This window comes from Palaemon carinicauda, chromosome 30 (assembly GCF_036898095.1).
Source record: "Palaemon carinicauda isolate YSFRI2023 chromosome 30, ASM3689809v2, whole genome shotgun sequence".
Classification (NCBI taxonomy): Eukaryota; Metazoa; Arthropoda; class Malacostraca; order Decapoda; family Palaemonidae; genus Palaemon; species Palaemon carinicauda.
Window position 1 is genome coordinate 91,603,238 of NC_090754.1, and position 8,509 is coordinate 91,611,746.

At 35.9% G+C, this 8,509-nt stretch overlaps 1 long non-coding RNA gene across 2 annotated transcripts in view; it reads right to left on the bottom strand.

Annotated features, from left to right (window-relative positions):
- Nucleotides 1-177: 177 nt before the first annotated feature.
- The window catches only part of LOC137623866 (uncharacterized), an 11,194-nt gene continuing 2,862 nt past the window's right edge, over nucleotides 178-8,509 (bottom strand). Inside the window, exons 2-3 of one of the 2 annotated variants that reach the window (XR_011040660.1) lie at nucleotides 713-757; nucleotides 178-332 (exon numbers count right to left, since the gene is read on the bottom strand). This is a non-coding gene — a long non-coding RNA (uncharacterized lncRNA). Of the gene's footprint in view, nucleotides 333-712; nucleotides 1,298-8,509 lie in introns of those variants that run through there. The other variant, XR_011040659.1, reaches the window with a different exon arrangement.

Consider the following 8,509-nt stretch of genomic DNA (forward strand, 5'->3'; position numbering starts at 1 on the left):
TCAAAGGCACGTCTATGATCTGTCCACTGGCATCAGTCTTAGGGCGGACGATATTAATCAGAGGTACAGCAACTTCTGAAGAGTTCGGACAGAACCTCATAATAATATCTGTACGGCCTTGTTTATAGGAGTAGGCAATAATGTGATGCAAGCAACTGTCATACTTGGGTGCAATCATTCCGCTCCCGACATCCATGACCCAAGTTACAAAACTTTTCCCAATAGTAGTTTTCTGCCAAGTCTTCTCTAAGGCCAAGAAACAGGTCTCATTCTTTTAATGTTCATTCCAAGTACTATCGTGGACCAATGTCATCAAAGGTAACATTTCTCATCTGAAACAGAACATTAAAGATGTTAAGGCTTCAACAGCATTTGTCATTTCAAAGGGAAGAGTAGTATTGAAATTAATTACAGATATGATCCAGGCAGAAGCTTTCTTAGCATTTTCTGTCAAGGGTACTTTACATTATCATTTTGACAAAAAGTTGAAAATTAAGAATTTACAATAGCAATAATGAAAAATCTTATCAAAGGATAGTGGCGTTAATGGTGGCATATTCCTGGAAGATTTAAATATTTTTTTTCCGAGGGTAAAACCTACGCGACCCCAACAAGTAATGATGCAATAGGCTTGACTTTCTATCTTTATGCTAGTCATGGCAAGTAGTAAATTAATATTAACATAATATACTGTAGTATTTTTTTGACATACCTTTTATTCGAAGAGCTGCTATGTCTTAAGTAATCAGGTATCACTCTGAAATCAGAACAAAAATAAATTGTTGTGCCATAAACATCCTTTTCAAAAAGTGCTTAAATGGATATGAATTTTATCAGTAAAACTTGAATATTGTATTTCCTAAAATTAAGGTTTCCTTACAGTACAACAAGAAGTATTTCATATTAGAATTAATTATATAAATCAGTTAAACAATCTTATAATAATTAGAAATAACAATTTAATAACCCTGGATAGGTAATGTTATTTCACCACCTTGGATAGGTTTTGATGGGTCGATTTTAACCCGGTCCAAACAAATTCATTAAAAATTAATTTGTAAGCCAATTCAATACCTTCTTAAATAAAAAAAAAGATTCAAAGAATGTTCTAATATAAAAAAAAGAATAGATAAAAGCTATGTACAAAATAAACATTTTTTACAAATAAATTAAAAAAAAAGTATAAAAAATTACCACAAAAATATTCACCTAAAATCTAAATAAGAAAATAAACTGAAACTATTTTAAGCACTTATTCTACGATAATTGAGCACTCTTTGGTAAGATCCAGGGTGGAAGGGGGTGGGGGGGGGGGGGAGTTGGAGGATCAACAAGGTAACTCTTCCTAAAATGAGAAAAAACTAAATGTTTTTTGGGGCCCAAAAAATATCAATACTCTTTTCAACATTTATTTTCGGTAGGTAAATAATAGTTGTTGAAATTTTTACAGAATATCGTATTACCTTGCAATAAAAATGTGTTAAAAGGTCAAAATGGCTGCCAACCACACTACCTTGTGAGGCCAGACCTGTTACCTGAAAGGGAGAAAGATATGTCAATATCAGCGAAGTATTTACTTATATAATTGTTAGAGGATTTGCATAGAAATATTATGGTAGATAGTATGAAGTTTATAGATTATTTAGCATTTAAAAATAGAATAATGATCATAATTAAATTATTATATTGGTACAAACTTACAAAAACCTGAAAAATAATAAACTTTTATAAAAACATAGGGGGCAGAAGACATTCACAAACACTTTACAACAAACCTACTTTTTATACGCGCCTAAAACCTACTACACATTCGATAATTATATAAAAACTTTGATATTTCACAACTTACCTTAACCAGGCTTTCAGAATTACCTTACAGAAATGTGCTATGAACCTGACCACTATACAGCAATTTGTACCTCAAGATATACTTCTATGCAATCAAGTTTTTTACCCCCAAAATACCTGACACATTAAGACCTACCTAAATACCATCAAGTCCAAAGTTCTATAAAGTCATTTGACTTAAGATTGCAAAATGTATTTCATCTAAAGATAACCAACAAAAAAAGTACCACTTAATCTACTGTATCACTATTCCTGTATTATCCCCCTTTGCATTTTTAGAGCCATTGATACTAATGTAATATGTTGAAACTATTTCAACCGCAGGAAATATTATCATTAAGTTCTAAAGGTGCTTTTCCCTTTCAGTACAAGCAGGAGACTTTAAACCAATGGTGTTATGGTCATAGTTAGCCATGCTTATAAAATTTTGTAGTGTATTGAAGCACACCATGTATGAAGCATGTTGCCACTGTCTCACCACGATGAGGTCATGACCTTTGAGACAGGGGGGACGTCCACAACAAGATCAGTACCATGCACCCACCTCCATGTGTTGCGAGCACATGTTGGGAGCACATGTCACCAACACTTGAGCGTCTCTGGAACCCCAAACCAGAGCGGATCAAAGTAGTAACAATCAAGAGGTTTGTGATCACCCCAAGATTGAGACTACCCCGACAACCGAAACCTTATGTTGAGGGGGTTCTAAGTCCCTCGCTATAAGATAACGGAACCGTTTACTAGCCGGTTTCTGGCGAAATGACTTTCGCCAGAAACCGGATGTTCCAATACGCCTTTAACACTGTAACCAACCCGTGACAGAGTCACAGAAGTAAGCCAGGAATCAGCGTGATCCGCGCATAAGCGCTATGATGTGCCTTTACACCTCACTGAGCCCAGACAGGCTCAGCCAGGAATCAGCACATTAGGTCACAGGTCAGCTAGGAATCGGCATACTTTTGCAAGTCTTTCCTTTCAGCCTAACTGACCCGGACACCATCACGCCTTTAACACTGTAACCAACCCGTGACAGAGTCACAGAAGTAAGCCAGGAATCAGCGTGAATCGCGCATAAGCGCTATGATGTGCCTTTACACCTCACTGAGCCCAGACAAGCTCAGCCAGGAATCAGCACATTAGGTCACAGGTCAGCTAGGAATCGGCATACTTTTGCAAGTCTTTCCTTTCAGCCTAACTGACCCGGACACCATCACGCCTTTAACACTGTAACCAACCCGTGACAGAGTCACAGAAGTAAGCCAGGAATCAGCGTGAATCGCGCATAAGCGCTATGATGTGCCTTTACACCTCACTGAGCCCAGACAGGCTCAGCCAGGAATCAGCACATTAGGTCACAGAGGTCAGCTAGGAATCGGCATACTTTTGCAAGTCTTTCCTTTAAGCCTAACTGACCCGGACCTTGGAGATAAAAAGTGGGAAGTAAAGTAATAAGTGATATAGACTCTTAGAGAATGTTAGTAAAGGATTTGGTTAAGGTCTCCTGCAATTGATCATTAGCATACCTTCATAATCTAGCAATGATACCTAACTCAGTATATCTAATTCGTTGCTTTGACTGTTGCTTCCTTTCTATATAGAGGACTACTTTTTGACTATCACTATCAATACTTTCTTTACATATATCACCGTCTACTTTGAGTCCTTATGTCTATTTTCTTCCTCAGAGGACTAGGCTACTCTGTCAATATATTTAACTTTTCTTCCATGAAGGGCTACTCTGGACAGTACAGTCACTGGTTTTCTTTTCATTAATTAAAGACTGAAATCAAAATACTATATAAAGTTGAAAAAACTTTGCCAATATTGAAGACTGCTGAATAAAGTTCTATTATCAATCAATGAAAGTTTGCCTGCCAACATAACAAACTGTCTAAGAACATAGAATGACCATAAATTACTAGTCTTTTGTTCCGATAAAAAACTAATGTTAAATAAAAAAAAAAGTGAAAGATTAAAAACTTGCAGCAGGAGAGACATCACGGGCAGCAGAAGAGACGTCATGGGCAGCAGAAGAGATGTCATGGGCAGCAGAAGAGACAGCACACGCAGCAGAAGAGACAGCACACGCAGCAGAAGAGACAGCACACGCAGCAGAAGAGACATCACACGCAGCAGGAGTGATTAGTTTTCTAAGACATTTGACAGCCGCACTCGGTAGAACTTCAAAAGTTCAAACCTTTAGAAAATATTTTTTGTTGTGTAATTAATCCCTAATACAATAAAAACGAACGCACAAAAATGTCGGGTAAATAAATCCCGAATACAATGAAAACGAATGCACAAAAATGTCGGGTAAATAAATCCCGAAGACAATGAAAACTAACGCACAAAAATGTCGGGTAAATAAATCCCGAATACAATAAAAACGAACGCACAAAAATGTCGGGTAAATAAATCCCGAATACAATAAAAACGAACGCACAAAAATGTCGGGTAAATAAATCCCGAATACAATAAAAACGAACGCACAAAAATGTCTGGTAAATAAATCCCGAATACAATAAAAATGAACGCACAAAAATGTCGGGTAACTAAATCCCGAATACAATAAATATGAACGCTCTAAAATGTCGGGTAAATAAATCCCGAACACAATAAAAACTAACGCACAAAAATGTCGGGTAAATAAATCCCGAATACAATAAAAATGAACGCACTAAAATGTCGGGTGAATAAATCCCGAATACAATAAAAACGAACGCACTAAAATGTCGGGTAAATAAATCCCGAATACACTAAAAACGAACGCACAAAATGTTGGGTAAATAAACCGGAATACAATAAAAATGAAGGTACAAAAATGTCGGGTAAATAAATCCCGAATACAATAAAAACGAACGCACAAAAATGTCTGGTAAATACCGAATACAATAAAAACGAACACACAAAAATGTCGGGTAAATAAATCCCGAATACAAACGCACAAAAATGTCGGGTAAATAAATCCCGAAAACAAACGCACTAAAATGTCGGGTAAATAAATCCCGAATACAAACGCACAAAAATGTCGGGTAAATAAATCCCGAATACAGACGCACAAAAATGTTGGGTAAATAATCCCGAATACAGACGCACAAAAATGTCGGGTAGATAAATCCCGAATACAAACGCACAAAAATGTCGGGTAGATAAATCCCGAATACAAACGCACAAAAATGTCGGGTAAATAAATCCCGAATTCAAACGCATTAAAATGTCGGGTAGATAAATCCCGAATACAAACGCACTAAAATTTCGGGTAAATAAATCCCGAATACAAACGCACTAAAATGTCGGGTAAATAAATCCCGAATACAAACGCACTAAAATGTCGAGTAAATAAATCCCGAATACAATGAAAACTAACGCACAAAAATGACGGGTAAATAAATCCCGAATATAATAAAAACGAATGCACATAAATGTCGGGTAAATGAATCCCGAATACAGTAAAAACGAACGCACAAAAATGTCGGGTAAATGGATCCCGAATACAATGAAAACGAATGCACAAAAATGTCGGGTAAATAAATCCCGAATACAATAAAAACGAACGCACAAAAATGTCGGGTAAATAAATCCCGAATACAATAAAAACGAACGCGCAAAAATGTCGGGTAAATAAATCCCGAATACAATAAAAACGAACGCACAAAAATGTCGGGTAAATAAATCCCGAATACAATAAAAACGAACGCACAAAAATGTCGGGTAAATAAATCCCGAATACAAACGCACAAAAATGTCAGGTAAATAAATCCCGAATACAAACGCATTAAAATGTCTGGTAAATAAATCCTGAATACAAACGCACTAAAATGTCGGATAAATCAATCCCGAATACAGACGCACAAAAATGTCGGGTAAATAATCCCAAATACAAACGCACAAAAATGTTGGGTAAATAAATCCCGAATACAAACGCACTAAAATGTCGGGTAAATAAATCCCGAATACAAACGCACTAAAATGTCGGATAAATCAATCCCGAATACAGATGCACAAAAATGTCGGGTAAATAAATCCCGAATACAGACGCACAAAAATGTCGGGTAGATAAATCCCGAATACAAACGCACAAAAATGTCGGGTAGATAAATCCCGAATACAAACGCACAAAAATGTCGGGTAGATAAATCCCGAATACAAACGCACAAAAATGTCGGGTAAATAAATCCCGAATACAAACGCACTAAAATGTTAGGTAGATAAATCCCGAATACAAACGCACTAAAATGTCGGGTAAATAAATCCGAATACAAACGCACTAAAATGTCGGGTAAATAAATCCCGAATACAAACGCACTAAAATGTCGGGTAAATAAACCCCGAATGCAAACGCACAAAAATGTCGGGTAAATGAATCCCGAATACAATAAAAACTAACGCACAAAAATGTCGGGTAAATGAATCCCGAATACAATAAAAACAAAAGCACAAAAATGTCTGGTAAATAAATCCCGAATACAATAAAAACGAACGCACAAAAATTTCGGGTAAATAAATCCCGAATACAATAAAAACGAACGCGCAAAAATGTCGGGTAAATAAATCCCGAATACAATAAAAACCAACGCGCAAAAATGTCGGGTAAATAAATCCCGAATACAATAAAAACTAACGCGCAAAAATGTCGGGTAAATAAATCCCGAATACAAACGCACAAAAATGTCGGGTAAATAAATCCCGAATACAAAAGCACTAAAATGTCGGGTAAATAAATCCCGAATACAAACGCACTAAAATGTCGGGTGAATGAATCCCGAATACAAACGCACTAAAATGACGGGTGAATGAATCCCGAATACAACCTCACTAAAATGTCGGGTAAATAAATCCCGAATACAAACGCACTAAAATGTCGGGTAAATAAATCCCGAATACAAACGCACTAAAATGTCGGGTAAAAAAATCCCGAATACAAACGCACTAAAATGTCGGGTAAATAAATCCCGAATACAAACGCACTAAAATGTCGGGTAAATAAATCCCGAATACAAACGCACTAAAATGTCGGGTAAATAAATCCCGAATACAAACGCACTAAAATGTCGGGTAAATAAATCCCGCATACAAACGCACTATAATGTCGGGTAAATAAATCTCGAATACAATAAAAACGAACGCACTAAAATGTCGGGTAAATAAATCCCGAATACAATAAAAACGAACGCACTTAAATGTCGGGTAAATAAATCCCGAATACAATAAAAACGAACGCACTAAAATGTCGGGTAAATAAATCCCAAATACAATAAAAACGAACGCACTAAAATGTCGGGTAAATAAATCCCGAATACAATAAAAACGAACGCACTAAAATGTCGGGTAAATAAATCCCGAATACAATAAAAACGAACGCACTAAAATGTCGGGTAAATAAATCCCGAATACAATAAAAACGAACGCACTAAAATGTCGGGTAAATAAATCCCGAATACAATAAAAACGAACGCACTAAAATGTCGGGTAAATGAATCCCGAATACAATAAAAACGAACGCACTAAAATGTCGGGTAAATAAATCCCGAATACAATAAAAACGAACGCACTAAAATGTCGGGTAAATAAATCCCGAATACAATAAAAACGAACGCACTAAAATGTCGGGTAAATAAATCCCGAATACAATAAAAACGAACGCACTAAAATTTCGGGTAAATAAATCCCGAATACAATAAAAACGAACGCACTAAAATGTCGGTAAATAAATCCCGAATACAATAAAAATGAACGCACTAAAATGTCGGGTAAATAGATCCCGAATACTGTACAATAAAAACGAACGCACTAAAATTTCGGGTAAATAAATCCCGAATACTGTACAATAAAAACGAACGCACTAAAATGTCGGGTAAATAAATCCCGAATACTGTACAATAAAAACGAACGCACTAAAATGTCGGGTAAATAAATCCCGAATACAATAAAAACGAACGCACTAAAATGTCGGGTAAATAAATCCCGAATACTGTACAATAAAATCGAACGCACTAAAATGTCGGGTAAATAAATCCCTAATACAATAAAAACGAACGCACTAAAATGTCGGGTAAATAAATCCCGAATACAATAAAAACGAACGCACTAAAATGTCTGTAATTAAATCCCGAATACAATAAAAACGAACGCACTAAAATGTCGGGTAAATAAATCCCGAATACTGTACAATAAAAACGAACACACTAAAATGTCGGGTAAATAAATCCCGAATACTGTACAATAAAAACGAACGCACTAAAATGTCGGGTAAATAAATCCCGAATACAATAAAAACGAACGCACTAAAATGTCGGGTAAATAAATCCCTAATACAATAAAAACGAACGCACTAAAATGTCGGGTAAATAAATCCCGAATACAATAAAAACGAACGCACTAAAATGTCGGGTAAATAAATCCCGAATACAATAAAAACGAACGCACTAAAATGTCGGTAAATAAATCCCGAATACAATAAAAACGAACGCACTAAAATGTCGGGTAAATAAATCCCGAATACAATAAAAACGAACGCACTAAAATGTCGGGTAAATAAATCCCGAATACAATAAAAACGAACGCACTAAAATGTCGGGTAAATAAATCCCGAATACAATAAAAACGAACGCACTAAAATGTCGGGTAAATAAATCCCGAATACAATAAAAACGAACGCACT